Here is a 24,284-nt window from a genome sequence, read left to right on the forward strand (position 1 = left end):
AAGAAGTTTTTGATGGATGGCCAAGGGAGTAGAGAAAATCAACTCTCTCAAGCATATGGAAATTTAATCCATCTTTGATCCTTTGGAAACTATGGAAGGAACGTAATAGAAGAATTTTTAAAGGGGAAAGGGAAAATTTGAGAAGATGCTTAAATAGAATTGTAAATGCAATAGAGGAGACAATTAGTGTTTCAGCCACAAAAAGACAAGCAATTTAGATTCCTTACAAAAAGGATGATAGTATGTTACAATCTTCATGGCTAGGGATAAGGTTCAAATCTCCTTTTGGGGCATTGGTAACCAAAAAGAAAAAGAATAGGCCAGAAAAGATAGAGTGGAAAGCTTGACATGAATGATGGGTGAAGGTGAACTTTGATGGAGTTGCAAGTAGCAACCCCAGGATCTTAGGGGCTAGAGTTGTGTTGAAAGATAGTGAAGATAAAATCCTTTTGAAAGGCACAAAAAAACTAGCTATAGTCACCAAAAATATGGTAGAATGTCAAGAAACTTTGCTAGTAGTATGGTTCACAAGGAAGGAGGGGATTAAAAAGTTGCTCTTGGAAGGGGACTCTCTTATAGTAGTGCAAGCATTACCAAGAATGCAAATCAACGCTTGGCATCTTCAAACAATAATAAATTTAACTGTGGAAGAATTAAGTAACTTTGAAGATTTTAAAACCAAGCATATCAAATGGGAAGGAAACACAAAGGAAAACAATTTGTCAAAATGGGCATTGTCTTTAATTGATGAAATAGTTAGAGTAAAACATTCAAATTTTGAAAGAAATATAAATTACAATTTAAGTGATGAAGGAATGCAAGTTACCTCTAAGCCAACCTCTACAAAGATGGGGAAGTTAGAAAGGAGGATTTACCAAGATTTATTAACAATTTTAAATCTTTGTAAAGTGTGTGTGTTTATTATTTTGTGCAGCAACATGACTGATTTAAAAAGAGGAAGATGGTGACTATGCTAATGTGACAGAGACTGCATCAACAAGAACATGCAAAGCTCTTTAAAACACAAAAGGGGGTGATTTTTTAAAACTAAAATTTTCTTGAAGAAGGTTATCTAGTGTAGGTTTCATGGAGTTGACCTTCACTTTCAAAATGATGAAGCAACAAAAGGCGTTGTTTAGGTGCGTAGCAGACCATAGTTTAAATAAAATGGTGAAATGTCCTATTGATTTAGTGATTCAAGCAATGCAAGAGACTTTAGGCCTTCTCTTTCATGAAGCTGACCACTATTGGAAGGTCTAGGTGGATATAGAAGTGATGATAATGACATGGGGTTTGCATGTTGGAGAACACGAACAAATTGTTGCATGGGTGATGAGGGAGCTCTTTGAAGAGGTTTTAATTTCAAACTTGGAGGCACTGCTAGAATGGGCACATCCAAGATGGGCCTTCAACTTTAGTGAAGGGTATGCATACAAGGAAGAAGGAATAGAAAAAGGGATTTTTTTCCCTTTGTAAATTGGCTGCTCGGACACATTGATAGGAAAACTTACACAAATGAGTGATTCCATGCATGGAATGATCTCAAATCTGCAATCCCAGCCTACAATGACTAGGAGAAGGGGGCCACTTTCCCAAAGGGAAAGAGGTCAGCAAGAAATTTTTGTCATGTTTAATGTGAAGGAGGATAGTGATAAATTTTGATGCGGCAAAGGAAACTCTAGTTATGAAAGCTAATGGAAAGGGAGGGTTGGTTGTTTTTGATGAAGGGGAGTGGAAGATGATAGTAGAATAATGCTACCTCTTGGTTACAAAAGAGTCGATGCATCATATGCAAGGAACACCAGGCAATATACTCCACTGCAACAAACACTTTTTGAAGGCCTAACAATTCATACACAAATGCTCGAATATGAAAAAGCTCTGCCTTAGTATTATTTTTCAAACTATAGTTTTCCCCGAAATTCATGACAATTCTAAGAGTTGATTCCTAATTATAAAATTATACAAGTATGATATGCGGCAATATATGCAGGAAAAATAGATGAGCCCTGTCGGGTATAAGGAGATGATTTGCCACGCAATAACATGGTCAAGTTAAATAAAAATCAATTCTATTAGGGCAATATAAAATTTGGAAATTAATGTTTTAAAGACTGAAGACTAATAATGATATTAGTCTAAACATTATACAAAGTCTAATTCAAAAGCAGTGGATGTAACTAAGAAGTATAATTTATTTCTGAAGGGACATGACTATTAATGTTAAAGAGAAATGTCTCTCGATTCAATCAAGTATAAATAAAGCATTATATCACTCAAAAAAAAAAAAAAGAAAGAGATGTATCCGAACATTCAGACATTTAGTAAAAGAGAAGTATTTTATATTTATTGTATGGAGAGATAAAGGCAATAATATGATTTTATAATAAAATTCTATTATTTTATTATTATAAAATTATTTTATTTTAATAATAAAATAAAAATGTTCTTTGTTTATCATTAATGGCATGGAGATTTAAAACTATAGGTGAATCGTCCTTCATAATTATATTTTAAAATTCTGTATATGATTTTGTTATCAGATAAGTGGACATGATCAATTAAGCATTTTAAATTTGATCATCATAAGTGTTGTGAAATATTTAATTGTTTCCACAGCTGTGTCCAGTTTGTCTTAGTAGAGTTAAACTTCAATCTGGACTAATTTAAGATTGCGTCATAATTGTTCTGTTGCATCTAGATTATCAAAATTATTGGCAGTACAAATGCATTGAACATTATGAAGTTGTATGTAAAAATTCTCCGAAGTTGACTCTATCGCCTGGATAAGCGAAGGCACTGGCCTTTTATTTGAAGTCAAAAAATCTATAATATTCCTCCTCCAAGCATCAAATTCATTATTTACCAAATTTATGCAAAAAATTAAATCATCAAGTATTTAGCATCCAGCTTCAGTTTCATTCTGATCAAGTTCGAGGACCTTGCCAGTCGAGGAACTCGTAAAGTTTAAATTCGCTATAGAAAACCCTTGAATTGGGTAGTCAACGTTCAAGGTGAAGGTTTACCCACCTGGGTGTAGCAGAGCCCAAAGTGCAGGGGAATCTAAGTGATCTCCATTCGTTGGCCAAATCTGATTGAGAAGTCCTATCAGAGAAGTGGCAGGCTCTTGGATTTTCAATCTGCGGTTTTGGGAACCAACACTACCAAAGGAAACATACAACACTCATTGCTTTACTTGAGCATCTAACCATTGGAAGCATGATTCATCCTCTTCCCACATGTTGTACATGGATTTCTTGCCTTCCAATAAATTTGGAAGAAAGATAGGGCCTATTGCCAGAGCAGGGCAACCATTAACGCTGAGACCCATTTGTGCTTCTTTACCTCCTTCAAGCTCGTCTAAAGTGTTAACCAGCACGTAGTCTACTATGCTTTGGAAGCAAGGCTCGTAAAGTAAGTACTCATAGGTGATTTCTGAGATATATTTCTCGCGGAAGAAGGAGACAATGTTGGTTGGCCTGATTGGTGGGATTTTTTCGGGAAGGCACGTGATGACTTTCTCTTTTGATTTCAAGTCCTCCTCTGCAATAACACTTTTCATCATTTTAGAAGATCAAATGAGAAACAAAGGTAACAAAACTAACCTCAATATATATATCACGGAAACAAGTAAAACAAGAAAAAAAAAAGGAAATAAATGATACAAACAAATAGAGCAAGAAAAACACCTTTAACAGGGATATGACCCAGGGAAACAAGAAAGTGAGCATTTTTGTGAATAATGGAAAATGCAATACAAGTAGGCCAGAATATATATCTAGGGAGCCCAAGATTTTTACACACTTCTTCCATGTAGGATAAATAGCTATCCGAAATAATGCAAGTGATTGACGGTACAACTTGAGATTCGTCAACTGCAGTTAACAGACTCTCTAAAGCAGGGCCCAATCTTTGCAGCGCATCCAAAAGCTCTCCAATCTTAGTAGTTCTTCCATGTTTAGGCAGAAAGCCATGAGGGACTGTCAAAAACCAAAATTTGAGACCCCTTTCTTGAATCTCATGATCACATGCAGATGCATCTTTGGAAGCTGCTTTCAAAAACAACTAATCCATCCATTCAGTGGTTACAAAAGTTATGAAGAATCCTCACAATGCCAGCAGCTCAGCGAGATTCATCATTGGATTAACATGGCCCTGTGCTGGACATGAAACCATTACTGCATGCAAAGGAGCCACCATTTGTCCTTATCTATTCACTACAGTGCCCTCTCTTCCTTCTCGTGTATAGAATGGTTGAGTATACCATAATTTAAAGATAATGGTTGAGCATAATTTTTGGTATGAAACCACTGGCTGATTGGTGTACAATCTGTAGAGTATGAACCTCACATGCCTCTATCAATCTCTCAATAATTCATCTTTTGTCATCATTCAATAGTCATGTTTAATGACTAGTAGTTCACAACAACCCATCTTTCTTTCTTCTTTTTGATGAATAGTCCTCTTCTATTAATAAAAATATACTAAGATTACAATTCACAAAAAAGGGGTTGGGAGATACAAGATCACCCTGTGAAAGAGTTCACATGGCCGAAGCCAGACTTAAAAACATGACCTCAATCAAAAACAACAACTATACATCAAAAAAAAAACATATATAGCAACCTTAGGCTACCAAAGCAGTGCCAACTGAGAGAGGAGGATCATGTTTATCAAGAAATCCCCATGCATCAGTGGGATTGGTGGGTGGGCTGGGAATAGTCTAGTTGTCAGCAGCAGTAGTAGTAGCCAAGGGATTAGTGGCAGCCTTCGCATCGTTAAACTCTATCCGCGGAGGAAAAATCACCAAGTCCAGGCAAGGCCATTTCCCAGAGTGCACTCTACGAGTACCAAGATGACGAGCCATGGACTAACCAGAACCACCATGGGGTGGGGAAGCAGAGCGGTGCCTCCATCTGCCATCACCACCACTGGGAGAGAAGTGGTGGCAAGCCTGGGAGCACGGCATGTGAGAACGACGGCCTAAGGACTGGCACCAAGAATGGCGGCCACGAGGCGTTGAGGTGTGAGCAAAGGCACTTGAAGGAACTCTAGTAATAGTGTAAGGAGCATTACCCCAATGGTTTAGCAACTCCTACAAGTGAGCAACTTCTAGGGCAACTTTGTTAGCTTGCACCTGGATCTACATACATGCCTTAGTGTACATAGCAATGTTAACATCTAAAAAATTGTGAGCGAATAGAACAACATTCCTATCTTTCCACAAAGAAAACAAAATTTCCATCCTGAAGGCATGCCAAATCTGGGTGAACTTTTGAGGAATTCTGGGGGAATCACCTAGCAAAATCATGTGCCATGAAAATGGTTCGGGCCTAAAAGGCTTGAAAAAGTTATGAATCTAGTACCAATAATTTTGAGCACACTTACAAAACTAGAATATATGCAAAAAAAGACTCTAGTTGTCCACAAAAGGGGCATCTAGGATCAAGAACCCCAATGTGCTTGAGCCGAGGCCCTAGGGGAAGACCTTGGAAGACAAGGCACAAAGAAAAATGGGCAATCTTGGGTTCTATAATAGCACTCCAAATGGTGTCAAAATGTTTTCTCCATTAAGAAAGAGAAGATTGCAAATGCCATCACTGATTAAGCGTTTCAACCATCAGAAGATGGGGCGAAAGCCATCTGTACCCCATTTGGGCTTGTAATTGGAAAATGGAGTGGTAGGATACCACTCCCAATCATGCCACCAAAGACAAACAGACTGAATCCCCACTTTATGAATTAAGTGCACAGAGATGGAAGACAATAGAAGGTCAAAAGTCTGTCGATCAGAACTAACAAGACGATACTAGACTTGCATATCTTCCCATGAACTAAAACTCATGGTGACTCTAGAGAAGGGGTCCTTAGGAGTTCTAATGTCATGTTTGAAAAAAAATAGAGCACTAACACTTTAAGTCTTGGCGAGAGGAGTACCATGAATGGAAAATAGGGCAGACCACTAAATGTTCTGTTGATTCAAGAAGAGTCTGTTGTGAAACTCATCTATAGCCCAATGAAGCCAAGGCTTAATAGCTTCCTAGGGTTTCCATATGCTCTTAATAACAAATGAGCCTTGTATGGCCACTGACTCATGCATGATGAGAAGGGTTTGAAAACCAATCCCCTTCCATGCAGACCTATTGACAAGGAAGCCGAAAGAAATGCAGTGCCGAACCAGAATCTTCCAAGCTTCATCGCCAGAAATAGCTTGGATAATCCATTTTGCATAGAGAGCAAGGCCCTATTTCCGAGTGGAAAATAGGCCAAGACCACCAGACTCTTTTGGGAGAAAACAAAAATCCCAAGCAACTCTATGAAAACCATGATGATCAGAACCAGAGGCCCAAAGAAAATCTCTAAGAAAATGTTCTAGCTTTAGATATGAAGCTTTGGAGGGAGCCCAATAGGAAGAATAGTACACATGAGTGGCTACCAAAATCTTCGAACAAATCTAGAATTTACCAGCAAGAGAAAGCAGCTTGGTGATCCAATAATCAAGCTTTTTGCTAATCTTGGCAAGCACAAAATTCTAAAGCTCCATAGGTGAAGCCTGGAAGGTAAAGAGAATGCCAAGAAAGCAGAAGATTTCCCTGTGAGTAACCCATTTCCACTAAAACTGGCTGAGCCAAGGTGGAGCTGGTAGGAATGACTTACGGTAGCAGAGCATTTTATGGCATTGAATGGCAGAGCCAGAGGCTTGACAAAAAGTGTCTAGACAATTTAAAGCATTTTTGATGTTTTCTTCATCCTCAAGAAGACTAAGAAAGGAATCATTAGCAAAATGTCCATTGACTAACTGGGAGGAAGATTTAGGCAAGGAAATTCCATGAACCAACCTTGAAGACATAGAATGAGCTAGCAAATAGCCAAAAGCTTCAGCAGCAAGGACATAAAGTGCAGGAGCTAAAGGGAAACCTTGCTTGATTGAATGAAAGAGTCCAAAAGCCTCATATTGCAAATTATTGATGGTAATTCAAGCATTAGCATCACCAAAGAGCATCTCCATGGACTAAAAGAAATTGGGACCAAAACCTAGAGCCTGAAGCATAGCCAAGATAAAGGGCCATTCAATGCTATCATAGGCTTTAGCAAAATCTATATAAAATAGCCTTCTACTTGGACTTGCGAGCCCATTCCATACCTTCTCAGATAGCAATGATGTTGTCAAGAATATATGTGGACTTGATGAAGCTAGTTTTCTTAGGCTGCACAATTAAAGACAACATGTGCCTAATTTTGAGGGAAAGTGCCTTGGCAATAATCTTATAAGACACATTCAGAAGGATCATGGGGCTCCAATTACATATGTCCTCTAGATCACCAGCTTTAGGTATGAACTCGATATTCTCTTTATTTATAATGGCTCCTAAGCTTTTAGACATAGCATTAGTAGTTGGAATAGTGGCTAGATTCTTTGCTAATCCTAGAGAAAATCATCTCGTCGCAGTAAAAAGGATAATGAGGTATCTCGAAGGAACTGATGATTTTGGCGTATACTACAAAAAGAATGAAAAGTTTGAGCTAAATGCCTACACAGATGCAGATTGGGGAGGAAGCATTGATGACAAAAAAAGCACAAGTGGAGGAGCACTATTCTTAGGCAAAAGGCTAGTTACCTGGACCAATAAAAAACAAACATGCACATCACAGTCCACTGCAGAAACAAAATATGTCGCAGTAGCAATCAATTGCACAAAAATTATGTGGCTCAAACATGTATTGAAAGGAATGAAAGAAGAGGTAACCAAACCTGTGATACTGTATTGTGATAATACAAGTATTATAAACATATCCAAGAACCCAGTAATGCATGCAAAAACTAAGCATATTGCAATCAAGTATAACTATGTTAGAGAATTGGTGGAAGACAAAAAAGTGAAGATGGAGTACATTCACACAAAGGAGCAAATCGCAAACATCTTCACAAAACCATTGCCTAAGGATGCTTATGAATATCTTAGAGGCAAGTTGGGGGTAAAATCCCTAACTCAAGCATATTAGAGCAACAAAGAAGCTGCCCTACATCAACAGGAGTAGATCATTGAAATATTAGAAGAATGATGTAGATGATGACAATAGGAACATAAATTCCAAATCAGTCACAAGCATGGTGACAGAGGAGAAAGACATAAGATGCAAAGCTTACACCAAGCATGTTGAAGATGCCACATCTTTGGCATTTATGTCAAAGAGGGAGATTTATGAGAAACTGATCAATCAAAGGTAAGAGGGAGATGTATGAGAATGTATGAGAGAGATGAAAAAGGAAGATTCAGAAGAGTTAAGAAATTGATCAACAAACAACAACTATGAAGGATCAAGGATATAGAGTAAGGGTGCAGTAGTCAAGAGGGAGAAGTAGAACAAAGGATTCAGTTTGCAAAGAGGGAGACATGATACAAAAAGGAAGATATGTAATGACAACAAGTTTTCTATTTGGTATATAATTTTGGTGGTAACTATGTTGATCAGCTTAATCAATTGATCAGTTTGGTTTGCCATCAATGTCAAAGAGGGAGATTGTTGAAAATGATTGAAAAGATCTTTGAATGAAGAATGATGGAATTAGTAAAGAATGCTTTCAATTAATTTTTTTCATTGATGTCAAACTTTCTACTTGTAGGAATGATAATTGCTTAAGTGATCCAAATACTATCACTTAGATGATTGACAAGGAGGAGTTAATCCACAAGATGTAACTAGAACACTTAGAGAGAGGTTGAAGTTATGATGTTTTAATGAAGTATAAGGATCAACTAAGACAATGATGAAATAATGTATTGATGACATACTCTAAGACACAAGGGAATGGACACACTTAGATACACTCAAAATGTAAGGTTTAACTAAGTCATTTGTAAAGCATAATTAAGTTCATTTGTGAGAGCCAAGCAAGCTAGTTAGAGCCGAGAAAATTCTCAGTTGAAGCCAAGAAAGTTCAACTTCAGTGTGTGTCAAGCAATACTTCAAGTGCCGAGCAATCCTTAAAGTGTCGAGTAACTCAGGAAAAGACTTTAGGTGTTGAGCATTAGAAAAAGGTAATGGATCCTGAGTAAGTATTCAAGTGTCAAGCAAAGTAGAAATGCTACAGGTGCCAAGCACTAGTAAAAAAACAACAGAAGCCGAGTAACCCAGTCAGTGTCAAGCATTAGTAATCCAATGATGTTGAGTCACTACATTATTAATAAGTCAAAAGATTCACTAGATCAGTAATGATAAGTTTGCTACATTGAATTTTGTGAATTAGTTGGATTATAAGGATGATGAGTAGATGTCACAGAATTTTATGTAAACCATGCAAACCAATTCAAGGCGAATGCTAATGGATTTATTATGAAGTTTCTGAAAGAAACAATTAGGAGGGAAAACAATATCTTTTTCTCAGATCAATTCAAATAGATGAGTGGGAAGATTTGAGAAGGAAATGAAGAATAGAACTTCTTTATAAGGAGTCACAGGTTAGATATCAAAAGAGTTAGAGAGGGAGTTGGTCATAAGTGTGGTCATGTGAAGAAGCCAAGAGAAGGCTAATGTGAAGTGTCAAGGAGAGGACACAGTAAGAAGCAAGCATAGAGCTTCAAGACTCTGAGTTGATCAAGTGACCATAGAGTGCATTGGCATAACAAGTGGAAGAACTCAAGGAGATAGATCTTGAAGGGTGAACAAGCTATCAGCACTACAAGAAAGAAAAGCCAAGCAAAGAAAAGAACTGAAGAGTGATCTAAAATCTGCAATGATAGAGTTGCAATCTTTATCAGGTCAAAACCCTTCTAATACTTTCTTACCATTGTATTAGACGTTGAAATCCTACATTGCTAGGTTAGCTTAACAACTAGGTGGATAAGCCTTAGGTAAAGAATAGAAGATCTCCAAGAGAAGGATAAGACATCCCTAGGAGAAGGATAGGAGATCCTTAGAGAGGGACAAAAGATTCCTTCAAGAAGGTGACTATAAATCCCATGGACTTGGGTGGGCCTAATAGCTCTATATAAATCCTTTAATAGGGTGACATTCTAAGTTGAATGTTCTTAAGTCTTATAATAAGGCACACTCCTAATAGGGTGTAGAAATCCTTTGACAGGGTCACATCCAATAGTGTGTAAAGCCTTTAATAGGGCAAACCATCAGAAGTGGTTGAAATCAATTGCGCAGTTATTTTTGTGGGTGTCATGCCCACCCTAGTTTTACCTTCTTATTCCCGGAGGGTTTCTAGGTCATCAAATCCTTTGTGTTATGGGGTGATGCATGCCTACTTTACATGATTGTTTAATTTTTAATTGCATGCATGATAATTTCAATTATATGCCATTAAGGATTTGAGAAGAAAGTAAAAAGGCTAGGACTTTTGATTCACCCCTGTTTTGTTAAAAATTTGTATTGGACATTATTGGACCTTGAATAACTGATTCACCCCCCCTTTCAGTTGTTCTGAAAGAATTCTAACACTTCCAACTTATGTGTTGAGTCTCTTTGGGATTCCCTTCAAGTATGCCAACCATTTGGAGAAGATCTAGAAGGATTTTCTATGGTTTGGATCAGAAGACAACAAGAGAGTTCCCCTCATGGCATGAGACAATGTGTGCCTCCCCAAAAGGAATGGGGGATTGGGTATTAGAAAAATAAGGTATTTCAATAAAGGTCTCCAAGAAAAATAGATTTGGAGAATCTTTTCTAGCAAGGGGGACTAGTGGGACATCATGGAAGATAGGTACCTTTGTAGACCTTCAATAAAACACTTGTTCTATGGAGATTCCATTCCGAATGGATCAAATAAATGGAATGTCATACTTAGAGCTAGAGAGATGACCAACAAAAAGGAAAAATGGAGTGGGGGAAATGGCAAGGACACTCTTTTCTGGCAGAACAACTGGTTGATCTATGGGCCTCTACACAATATTCTTGAATATGAAAAATGGGCTAATATTTGTATTAAGAAGTATGGCAGATTTGTTAGTGACTATAGACATAGCCAAGATTAGAGAGACCCTTCTTTAATATCTAAGCACCTCAAACCTCTAATAACTATTCTTCACTCAGTGGTTTTACATGAGGATCAGGACCGACTTGTTTGGGAGAACAATGGAATCTACTTGGTGTACCAAGCTCTTATGAGGTAGGACCCCAAACTAGACTGGGCTAAGGCCTAGTTCCTTGGCCTTATGCCTAAAATTAACATTTTTTTTCCTTTTACTCTAGAACAATATTCTCATCGTAGACAATCTAAGTAAAAGAGGTCTTCTTATACCAAATAGATGTTTCCTATGTAAAAACTAGGATGAGTTTGTAGATCACCTATTTATCCATTACTCCTTCACTAGATTGGTGTCCTTTATTTTTAGTCAAGCTTTTGGGATGACCTGGTGTGCTCTTGTCTCAACCATTAAATTCTTTAGGCAATGGGATTACTATTGGAAGGGATCTGGGCTCCAAGCCATTATCAAATGGGCTCTACCTCACTTTGGATGGGAAATATGGAAGGAACACAATAATTATATCTTTAGGGATGCCTATCTTTTAGCTAAATTTTATGTTATGCAAAGGATCTAACCCATTTGTAGTAGATATCAGAAGTAGCAATGACACTCAGAAAAGAAGAAAGAAATGTCATTCACCTTTGCCCTTGGAGGGATGGCACAAAGATAACTTCAATGGTGTGACTAAAGGTAACTGAGGAGCTGCAAGTAGTGGAGGGTTGATCATAAATTTCCTTGGGTATGGTATAGTGGTCATAACATTCCCTCTGGGACACTAAACTAATCACTTTGCAAAGGCTTGTGTTGCCCTTCAAATAACTAAGCTAGCTAAAGAGATAGGTGCAAAAATTCTCTAGCTTGAGGGGGATTCTAAAAACATCATTAAATGCTTGAGGGGTTAACATCCCTTGTCCTAGAGTATTAACAATATGATGGAAGAAACCAAAAAAATATTACTCACCTTTGAGAGGGTCTATGTGTCACATGTATGCGAAAAGGCTAACATAGTTGCTGATTGAATGGCCAATAAGGTAGTTAGAAGGGACCTGTTATTAAGTGGTCAAGTGGTGAGAGGATCAAGTGGCCACTTAAATTTTAATAGAGATTGAGATAATCCAGGGGAGGATGGGAAGCATAAAGTGTGATAATAAAATTTAATGTTGTCAATCCTACATTTATAGTGATGAAAGCTTGGCACAGGCCCAAAAGGAGTTATCATAATTAGGGGGCTTTATGGCACATTTTTTGGATGATAGGTAATTGTTTTTATAATTGCTTTACTAAGGAAAAATGCAAGAATTTTTTTGGTGAGAAAAACTAGCTTTTGGCTCTTTGCAAATGGAGAACACAAAGTAGTTGTTCTAAGCTCTACAACAACATAGTGGGTAAAAGGTATAGTACAGAGCTAGAGGGAGAAACAAATAAGTGGAAGAGGAGATTGAAGGTCTAGGAGAAGCTAAGGGAAGGCGACATCATGAGTTTTATAGAGAAATTACATGGTTGGAATCCGAAGATCACTAATCTTATGGTTACGTCATGGAAAGATGGGAAGGTGAAGATTGATTGTATTGAATTTTAGGTCAATGAAGGGGTTATTGTGGAGGTAATTGATTCTCCTACTCAAGGAATTAAATTATTTAGGGACAAGAAAGTTTCCCTCAATGTTGTTGAAGACTTTGAAAAGGATGCCAAGGAGATGAAACAATTAGTGAAGACTAGTGCATACTATGAACCTAATTCAATAAAGAAACTTTGGAGGTTTTTTCTAAGGATGATTATCTCTTAGATTACACTTGACACTAGGTAGGATAGAATTCATACCCACCATTTTGTCATCCTAAACCACTTCAAGTATGGGAAAAAATCTCCATCCCCCACTACCTTTTCTTCTCTGCAAATAACAATATCATGGGTTTTGAGAAGAAAATGTATGCTAACTTGGCCTTCCATGAGGATCTATTGTTACTTATTTATGAGCACTTCAAGTCTCAAACCTATGGAAGAGCTATAGCTTATAAAGTGGATTCATTGGACGAAACGAAAAGGTCTTATCTTCCTTTGGATATTGAGGATAGTGATGGGCTGCATTTGGATGATGAAGAGGGGGTGGCCAAGATTATGAAGGACTTGGGTAGGAAAAAGAAGAAAAAGACTGGGAAAGGCCTAGAGGGTAGGAATATTAAGCTTGAGATTAATTTTGCAAGGGATTACAATGAAGAGGAAGAGGGGATGGAAACAAATGATGAGGATGATGTAAAAGAGATGGGTACCGGTAAGGTATAGGTAGCTAGAAAGGATGACAACCTGACCAAAAGGAGGAGGGGAGGAGATAAGGAAGCTAAGAAGGTGCATGGTAAGGGAAAGGAGACCCATCCCAATGCTTAGGAGGAGAGTAAAGAGGATTATAGTTTTAAAAAAATCACTTGTACTCCTGGTGCTAAGGGTAGGAAAATAGCTTGGAGGAACTTTGAAACTAATACAATGAAAATGGGCCTAGTGAGAGAACATATCTAGCTAGAAGTCTTGGAGGGAAGTGATAGTAGGATTCATTTGGAGGAATGCATAGACCTGGATTTGGTGATTTTAAGTGATAATGCAAGAGAGGTGGGGATGAACCTCCTAAACAACACCCGCAATAGTATGGTGGACAATTTCTAGTCTACTAAGTGGATTTTCCATGAAGTAAAAGAGATTAAGATCTAGATGCAAGGGCAGGAAAGGAAGGAAGGGGGGGATGGGACTGATAAAAATAGCAAGCTGGATGTGAGGGTAACCAAGATGGAAAAAAGAGTGGAAAGGATGGAGAGCACCCTCCATAGCTTGGCTAACTAGAGCCTCAATATTATGAAAGGTTTGAATGATAATATAAAATAACTGCACTTAATTATAGAGGAAAGCACTGGGGGCAAAGAGGATAAGGACAATGAGAAAATTAGTGTCATTGAAGAAGATGACTACCAACTGGCAGAGAGCTCAAGCAATAGAAGGAGAGTGGACAAAAGGAAGAGGGAAAATGAGGATTCTCTAGAAGGCATTCATTTATTGATTGTTGCGGTAGAGACCATGGGCAAGTTAGAGCTCAAGGCCATGGAGTTGGTCAAAGAAATGGTGCCCTGATTGACATTCCTTTTTTTAATCTTCCCCTTGGCTTTTGGTGGTTTAAACCTACCTATTCCTCTTTACAGCTATTTTTTCTTTAGTTTTATGACATCCTATTCTAGCCTATTGTTAATTGATTTTTTGTAGCTTTCTCTAAAGTTTTTGTCATCTTTTGTTGTTAATTGATAGGTTTTAGGCACCCCTCTAAAACCTATTTTACTTAATCAAAAACATGGTTCTATATTTCTTTACCTAGCACTCTTTAGATAAACAATTTATTAATATGTCACCATCATAAATTTTTAAAAAATCTACATGTATAGTATGACTCAATTCTTACTCAAAAACCTACTACACAAAAGGTAGGAAATTTTGCACTTGCACACCTTGTTAATTGTTGTTACTCGTCTACTTTTTCAATTAGATCCCTTGTCCACTAATCTGATATGATTGCATGCCAAACAAATAGGAGTGAATCTTATGTGATTAGAGCACAAAATAGACTTCCTAATGACCTCAAAAAGTTTGAGAGCATCTTTGGGAAATTCATTCTATGCATTTCCTTCTATTATAGCATTTTATGAAATCACATTTCCATTATGCATTTTGTCAAAAAATTCACATACCTTACGTATTGTTTCACATTTTGCATTACCTAGGTACTCACAACAACATTTGACAAAACAGTTCATTCTTTTATAGAACTCCTTGTGACATTTATAACACTTTAGTTGCTCAAATATTAAAATATTTTTTCTACTAATAAATGAAATGTTGGTTATATTGTTTTTAGCTATGTTGGATGCTAGTAATAGAAAAGTAGAATAACATCAATAAATGTTTATGTTTTTTAATTACATGAAGAGAATTATTCCACACTAGTGTTTTTCATAAAATTAATTATGTCATCCTTTCTATTATCAATTGACATGGACCTTATAGATTTCTATCATAAAGATAAAAACCAAAACAAGGATTTTCTTCTAAGATATCAATTTTTTATCATAAAACTTGTGTGTGTTGCCTTTTAAGTTAAAGTGATCCAACCAAGTAAGTGTTGTATATTATGAGCTAAAATGTTTATCATTAAATTCATGCTTCTCTTATGGAAGATAAATAAAACCTAGCATTGGCAAACAAAAATGTAATTTTTAATTATAATTAAGGTGAAAAATTGTTCACGGATCTTCAATCCCTCTTATTTAGGGTGTTATTACTATTTCAAGTCATCATATTTTAGTAAGGACTCTATTAAGCATGCTAATACAAGGATAACAATAAGAAAAATGAGAAAATTAGCTTTAATGACTACAACCTCATTTTTAAAATAAAGATTTGAACCAAAATGGCCTCGGGATCAATGTTCGAGACTTGAATTTTTTTACCTTGGTTGCGTGAGAGGATGATTTATATATATTTAGGCGCTCATTAAAATATAAGATATTTACATTGTGAGGTATATACTTTTAAAATATGATGGATTTTAAAATATACATATTCAATATTGCCCTTTAATATGACTACTTTAAGGGTTAGAAAATGACTTCATGACTTATATTTTTTCTTATATGAGTGTGTATTCCATACCTATTTTGAAATTTCTCTAAGGAAATTAAGAATTAATGGAAGAGAGATTTTGGAATTTCACTACTTGTGAAAATTGTAGTGGGTAAGTGTATTTCAAAATGCAACACATGAATAAACTTGCATATTTACTCTAATTTTTTCTTTGTTATGTTTCTACTTTGTATGTTTTGTGGATGTTTTACTCTCTTTTTTTAAAGAGATTCTTGATATTGCTAGTGATATCTCTAGAGAAAAATCAACATTGGTTACCTTTTTCGTATTGTGAGACTCTAGTTATTAAAAATGCCTTTAAGAGTGAGATTTGACTCATGTCAAAATGACAAGTTAGATGTTAGGGGAAGAAGAACCCTGTAAGTGTACAAGTTGTAGATTTTGATTATCATTCTAAAATATAAGAAATGACCATTAAATAAAAGAGTTATGTAATGTTAAAGAAAGAATTGAACCAAAGAAGATATAATCAAATTCAAGTGAGATGTTTGGGAATTGTGTGAGTCTTTAAGACAAAAGAAGAATGAATAAGCATGGATCTATAAGATTGAACATTAATGAAGCCTAAGTACGAACATAAAATGAAAATATATCATTTCGAGGTACATGAATTGGTAAGCTAATGTAAAAAATAAAGCATTACATTCACTCTATTTGAAAAGCTTCCATATCATTCAACATAATAAATAAAATCTATTATCATAGATAAATTAAAATATTGAGATCATCCCATAGTGTGTTCCAATTAAGTGGTCTAATATTTTGTTTTGACCATCATGGTGCAAGTGTGCTTATGCTTTTGATGATCGAATAGACTTGTATGTTTAAGCCTTAGCATTAATTTGTGACCTCACCCATCTCATAGCCTTAGATCAAAAGTGCTTCACATGACTTTGGCAGTTATGTCATGCCAACATCATTGGTTATGTTCAATAGTTTATCTGATATTGAAAGTACAAAAATGTTAAAAGATTATTTTTACAAGATAAAATTTGGCAACTTCTCAAACATTCGATTTCACTATCTTTTGCATATCTTCTACAAAGTGCTCAAATTTGTATGAGAAGTTCCTCCTTCCATCACTGCCTTCCTTGCTGCCTTCTTCAACTTCACAACATTTTATCGTAATCCCTTTCCAATAGAACCTTCCATTAGATTTTTGACGATGCTTTCTGCCACCTCTTTTGTTACCAATTTGAATTCATGTACATTGACACTCTCAAAATCTAGGCCAAAGTTCCATATGTCTCTTGCAAATTGACAAGCAATAAACTGATCACCAAAATAAGGCCATCCAATAAGCAGAACTCCCATGCTAATTGCCTTGAGAGTAGAGTTCCACCCATTGTGCGTAAGAAATCCTCCTAGAGAAGGGTGAGAAAGCACCTACAAACATTTAAAAAAATATATTTTAGATATGAATTTTAAAATCTTGTATCTTAATGCATATTACATACATATATAGCAAGCAAATTAACATATGACTTAAACATCACATACAAAAATTTGATTCCTAAGCTAAAAGTGTTAAATATTCAAAGTAAACTGAACTTTTTAAAAATTGACCGCCATGTAACATATATTTGTACCAGAAGAAAGAGGGCCTTACCTTCAACTGATTGGTCCAACTAACGATGAGGGCCCGATCCCTGGTTCGATCCATGAAACCGTCTGGTAACTCTACGGACTTGCCTTCTGCTATATCTGATCTCAGTACCCACAAAAACGGGTGCCCACAAGCTTCCAGTTCGAGAGCCAGTTCATGCAATTGCTTTTCAGATTTTACAGCAACGCTACCAAAGGAAAAATATAACACCGATTGCTTTGCTTGAGCATCCAACCATTGGAAGCAAGATTCATCCTCTTCCCACGTGCTGTACATGGATTTCCTACCTTCCAAGAAATTTGGAAGAAAGACAGGGCCTATTGCCAGAGCAGGGCAGCCATTAACGCTGAGACCCATTTGAGCTTCTTTACCCCCTTCCAACTCCTCGAAAGTATTGACTAGCACGTAGTCCGCTATGCTATGATTTCTGAGATATATTTCTCGCGGAAGGAGGAGGCAATATCCGTTGGCCTGATAGGTGGAAGTTTTCCTGGAAGGCACGTGATGACTTTTTCTTTTGATTTCAAATCATCCTCTGCAATAATATTTTTCGTCAAAGATCGGACAAGAAACAAGTAAATCAAGAAACAAAAAGAAATAAATGATACAGACAAACAGAGCAAGACAGGGCATTCATAATAGCTCTTTTGGTGCCAAAATAATGTGAAACAGGGGTACATCCCAACTGAGGTAATAAACACCACAAAATGGAAAAATGAAAAATATGTTTGACTGGGATATGACTCAGGGAAAGAAGAAAGTAAGCCAGAATATAACTCTAGGGACCCTAAGATTCTTACACACTTCTGCCGTGCAGGAAAAATAGCTATCCGATATAATGCAAGTGATTGGCGGCACAACTTGAGATTCGTCAGCTGCGGTTAACAGACTTTGTAAAGCAGGGCCCAATCTTTGCAGCGCAACCAAAAGCTCTCCAATCTCAGTAGTTCAGGCGGAAAGCCGTCAGGGATAGTCAAAAACCGAAATTTGAGACCCCTTTCTTGAATCTCACGGTCACGTGCAGCTGCATCTTTGGAAGCTGCTTTCAAAAGGCGCTGATCCATCCATTCAGTGGTTACAAAAGGTATGAAGAATCCTCGCATCGCAAGCAGCTCTGCAAGATTCATTAATGGATTCACGTGGCAGGACCCGACACGATTACTGCGTGCAAAGGAGCCACCATTTGTCCTTAGCTATTCACTACAGTGCGCTCTCTTCCTTCTCGTGTATAGAATGGTTGAATATACCATAATTTAAAAGACAATGGCTGAGCATAATTTTTGGTATGAGACCACTGGCTGAGCGGTGTACAATCTGTGAAGTATGAACCTAAAATGTCTCTATCAAACTCTCAATAATTCATCTTTTCTCATGATTCAATAGTCATGTTTAATGAATAGTAATTCACAACAACTCATCTTTCATAATTAGAATGAATGGAACACTTAGTACTCATTACATCTAGGTGATATTCACAAAGTTAATGCATCGGGAGGTCGTCCATTTCAATATTATTCCAGCTAAAACATGCTTAACTACTGACTTTTCTCCGAAGTGAAGTCCACTTTGTTTGCAACTACATTTGCAAAAATGTCAATAATTGTTGTGCCTTTGAATCATTCATTATAAAGCCCACTTATACTTTGAAGAAACATAGTAGTTAAGTGCACTTGAACTGAACTATCCCATGGAGTCCCCCTGCTTCACCTATGTTGCATCACCTAGATGTAATGAATGTTAAGTATTTCATTCATTCTAGTCACTAGAGATGGGTTCTTGTGAGTCATTGCTCACAAAACATGAGTCAATGGGGTTAACTCAAAAACTACACACTTCAATCACGATAGCAATATCACAACATAACTTAATATAGAACATCTCTCTTACTTATTAATGGTTCCCTTTATGTTGAAAATAAATTGCAAAAGTTAAATTGTATAAATCCAAACTCTTATTATTTGAAAAAGAAACACCAAAAGCTCTGTGTAAGATGCAACTGTTTTTCACACAAAATTGTACAAATGTATACAAAACCTATTTTATATTGTAATACCATCTATTAGATTATCTTCTATACAACAATTAAAAATAGTTCTTATTGTGAAGTATTTTTGACATTAGAAGGATGAGTTTACAAAACATAATTGTCTCCATCAATTTCTCAATAATTTTGAGAAAATAAACTTGCATTTACCAATAATTCTCCATGTTAAAAAGGAGTGTTTAAAAAGTACAATTATTGATAACTAGGAAATATTTTTCATAGTAAGTCAATTTGTGATATTGCCATCAGGATTTAGGTGTGTGGTTTTTTAGTCAAACTCATTGATCCATATTCCATGAGTAGTAATTGCTACAAACCCATCTTACATTTGAAACAAGGACAATAGAAAAAATAAATTTGTATGAGAGGTCCCATTTTGAAGGTTGTCTTTTTTGGTTGTGTTTTTTTCCTTATTTAAATATTTCATTAATATAAGCATCGCAGATAAGATTAATCTAATTTTTGACCGAACTAGTGTTTGAAATTTCTCCCATTTGCAATGTTTGTTAAAAACTGGATCATAATATTTCAGTTTGTGTGACCATGAAGGAGAACTATTTTGTTCGGAGGGAAAGAAATACTCATATCCTATTTGTGATCAGTCATCCTGACTCAGAGCAATGGATCAAATGTGGGTTCTGATTTGGCTAAAGCTGGGAATCAGTTTGAAAGCTTCTATAATTTCAATAATATATTTTTGTACATTCTCAATCTATTTCCGAAACATAATAGGAATAGGAAATTAGAAAATGTTTTCTATTTTCTGTTTTGTATGCCAATTAGAATAAGGAATAGAAATATATATTTTCGTTTTACCCTTGTTAAAAATAATGTTTATTATAGTAGCTGGGCATTTAATGCACAGTCCAGAACTTTCTACTTGCTTCTTGGAGCCTCTCTCTTTGTGCAAAATGTGAATTTAAAATTATGTAGAAATCTCTAGAGTGCTTCCTTTCTTGAAGCTTCTCAAGAACCCTCTAGAAATATGTATGAGCTCTATAAATAGAGCATTCCTCTGAGCTGTAATAACATGAAAGAAACTTTATAGCTCTTTGATATATTTGAGTCTTGTTTTTTGTTGCTCTTTTTTTATGCTCTGTTTTCAGTTCTTTGTGCTGCTGTTTTAATTCATCATGGTATTAGAGCATTTTCAGTTCTTTGGGTTGTGAATATATGATGCTTTTGGAATGAATATATGTGTTTTTCTTGTGTGAATCTTTACATTTGCAGGCTATAACTAAGGAGTGAACAACAATTTGGCTTAGAAAAAAAAAACTACATCAAAGGAAGGATATTGCAGCAAAAGAAAAGGTTTTTTCTTCAACAAATTGGTGAGATTTTTTCAGTTTCAAGCTTGGGTGTTCAAGTTTTTAAATATCTTTCATTCTCATCCAAAAAAAAAAAAAGGAGAGAATTTAACAATGGAATCACTTGGTGTGACTTTGCCTACAGTTAAATTAAATGAAAAAAATTATTATGATTGGGTATCTAATGTTGAAATCACTCTAACCCTTCAAAATTGTTATGATATTGTGACTGGTAGTGAACAAAGGCCTACAAATCCAGGAAATGATCAAGATAATTGGGATAAAAGGGACAAGAGGGCAGCAACACTAATCAAGCTTACACTTTCAGAAGAAGTTTTTCCAGAAGTTCGTAATGAGAGAAGTGGAGTCAAAGTTTGGGAGATTTTGAAAGATTTATATCAAAATTCAGGTGATGTATGGATCTTATCTCTCACAACTGAATTATACAATTTGAAATTATCAAGCTCACAAGAGATAGTCCCACATTTAAGTAAGGTAAAGGAAAAGAAAAATGAGCTTTCTTCTCTTGGAAAAGATATAGATGCTAAAGATTTTGGGCAAATTTTATTACAAAGTCTTCCAGGATCTTATCAATCATTTATAAGGGGTTTAGATACTGCAGATAAATTAAAAAGTATTAAATCAGAAGAATTGTGTGCTAAGTTGGTTCAAGAAGAGAAAAGACAAGTTAAAGAAAAAGAATCATTTGATGGTGAATCTCAAGCATTTGTAATGAAAGGAAAACAATATTATAAGAAGTCACAAGAAAATGAATCTAAAGAAAGAAATTGGAAGAATGAAAATAAGAGTATTTCATATATAGATCATAATAGAAGTAAATGGAAATGTCATTATTGTGGTAAAATGGGTCATAAGGCAAATGAATGTTTCAAGAAGAAAAGAGATGTAGAAAAGAAAGTAAATAATTATCCAAAATTAGGAGATTCTAAAATAAATGCATTTTGTGTTGCACTTAAAGAAAATAATACTTTCAAAGAAGATTGGGTTATTGATTCTAGTGCTACACAACACATGTCTCATAATGAGAATCAATTTGAATCAATAAGTGAAAATAATATAGAGAAAATATATTTGGGGGATAATAGTGCTTTAGAAGTTAAAGGGACTGGTAATGTCATAGTTGATAATGGTTTGTTCAAAAATGTAAAATTAGTCCCTGAATTAAAAACAAATCTGCTTTCAGTATCTCAAATTGCAAGTTAAGGACATAAAATAGAATTCTACAATGATAAGTTCTTAATCAAGGATGTCAATGATAATTATAGAGTCATTGCAATTGGTAAAATGGAGAATGGATTATATAAATTTCAAGAATTTATTTCTAAATGTGGAGATAAACATATGTGTGCTATTGCCCAATATGATGATATGAGCAGGTTATGGCATGAGCGTTTGGGGCACATCAATTTTCAAAGTCTCAAGCTTATGAAAAAATTACAAATGGTGCATAGGCTGCCAAATATATCATTAAGCCCTAAGGTGTGTGAAGGATGTGCAATGGGAAAACAACATGTGGAAAGTTTCCCTCAAGGTAAATCATGGAGAGCAAAAACTCCTCTACATTTAGTCCATAGTGATGTAATGGGTCCTTTCAAAACATCATCAATTGGAGGATCAAGGTATGCCCTCACTTTTATAGATGATTATAGTAGAAGAATTTGGGTGTATTTTCTACAAAAGAAAGATGAAGTGTTTCAAAAGTTTAAAGAGTTTAAAGCTTTGACTAAAAAACAAAGTGGAAAGTACTTAAAGATACTAAGAACTGATAGAGGAACTGAATACATGAATAAAGCTCTTTTAAATTTTTGTAAAGAACATGACATTAAAAAGGAATCAACTGTCTCTTATTCACCCCAAAAAAATGGTGTTGCTGAAAGGAAAAATAGAACTATAATAGAAATGGCTAGGTCCATGCTTCATTCTAGAAATCTAGAAGCCAAATTTTGGGCTGAAGCAGTTCATACTGCCGTATATATCTTGAATAGAACACCTACCAAGGTAGTTTTAAACATAACACCATAAGAGGCATGGAGTAGAAGAAAGCCTATAGTATCTCATTTTAGAATTTTTGGTTGTAAAGCATATGCTCACATTCCTGATGAAAGAAGGAGCAAACTTGAAAGGAAAAGCGAGAAGTGCATAATGGTTGGATATAGTGAGGAATCAAAAGGATATAAGTTATACAATCCTAGAACTAATGAAATCTATATTAAAAGAAATGTATGGTTTGATGAAGATGTTAAGAATGATAATTCTCCAACATTATCTCCAATTTTGATTGATGAAGAAAATTCTACTTCTACCAATAGTCAAAGTCAAGGTGTGCAAACCACTACATGGGATGAGACTCAAGTTGAAGAATCAAGTGAAAGTGATAATAAAAATTCAAAAAAATTTAGAAGCATCAAATAAATTTATCAAGAAGGTCCTAGATATATATTTTCTATCTATGCTCTTATGACTAAGGTGATGCAGGTTGACACTCCAAACACATATGAAGAATCAAAAGGAAAAGAAGAATGGGAAGCAGCTATGTAGGAAGAATACAATTCTTTGATGAAGAATGGAACATGGGAACTAACAACACTTCCAGAAGGAAAAAATGTGGTTGGTTGCAAGTGGACCTATAGAACCAAATTCACATCAGATGGAGCTATTGAAAAATACAAAGCAAGGTTAGTGGCTAAAGGTTTCTCACAACAAGAAGGTATAGACTATACTGAAACCTTTGTTCCAGTAGCTAAGATGACTTCCATTCGTACAATAGTTGCTTTAGCTGCAAAGTTTGGTTGGAAAATTTTTCAAATGGATGTAAAAAGTGCATTTTTGCATGGTGACTTAAAAGAAGAAATTTATATGCAACAACCACCAGGATTTATTAAGTATGGAGAAGAGAATTTTATGTGTAGATTAAGAAAATCACTCTATGGTCTCAAACAAGCACCAAGGGAATGGTACTCAAAAATTAATAAGTACTTTCTAGAAGTTGGATTTAAAAGAAGTAATGCTGATGCAGATGTGTATGTAAAATATTGTGATAATAAGGTTGTTATCATTGTATTTTATGTGGATGACTTGATTATTATAGGAGATTACACACATGATATTGAGATAACTAAAAATCAACTCAAACAAGCTTCCGAAATAACTGATTTAGGACTAATGCACTATTTTTTGGGTATGCAAGTATGGCAAGAAGAAGGAAGAATCATGCTCTCTCAAACTAAATATGCTCTTGATGTACTTAAAAAATTCAATATGAGTGATTGTAAACCATGTAATACACCATGTGAAATAGGAGTAAAGTTAGGTGCTAACTCTACTCAAAAGAAAGTGGATGGAAAATTATATAGGAAGCTTGTTGAAAATATTTTGTACCTTACTATAACTAGACCAGATATTGCATATGCAGTTTGTATTGTATCGAGATACATGGCAGATCCACACATTGAACATTGGAAAGCGGCTAAAAGAATATTAAGATATATTAAGGGTACTTACCAACTTGGCATTGAATACAAATATGGAGGAGAACCTACTTTAGTTGGATATATGGATTCTAATTATGCAGGTGACATTGATGATAGAAAGTCAACTTCAGGATATATCTTCCATCTTGGATTGGGACCAATTTTGTGGAGTAGCAAGAAGCA

At 35.6% G+C, this 24,284-nt stretch overlaps 2 pseudogenes; both read right to left on the minus strand.

The window, feature by feature from the left end:
- LOC149541676 (UDP-glycosyltransferase 85A1-like) overlaps positions 1 to 4,200 on the minus strand; it is a 117,386-nt pseudogene extending 113,186 nt beyond the window's left edge.
- Positions 4,201 to 16,656: 12,456 nt separating this feature from the next.
- LOC149541679 (linamarin synthase 2-like) lies at positions 16,657 to 18,442 on the minus strand (annotated as a pseudogene).
- Positions 18,443 to 24,284: the final 5,842 nt, after the last annotated feature.

The sequence above is a fragment of the Cupressus sempervirens genome, chromosome 8 (genome assembly GCF_028749045.1).
Source record: "Cupressus sempervirens isolate cs-2001-9-10 chromosome 8, ASM2874904v1, whole genome shotgun sequence".
Classification (NCBI taxonomy): Eukaryota; Viridiplantae; Streptophyta; class Pinopsida; order Cupressales; family Cupressaceae; genus Cupressus; species Cupressus sempervirens.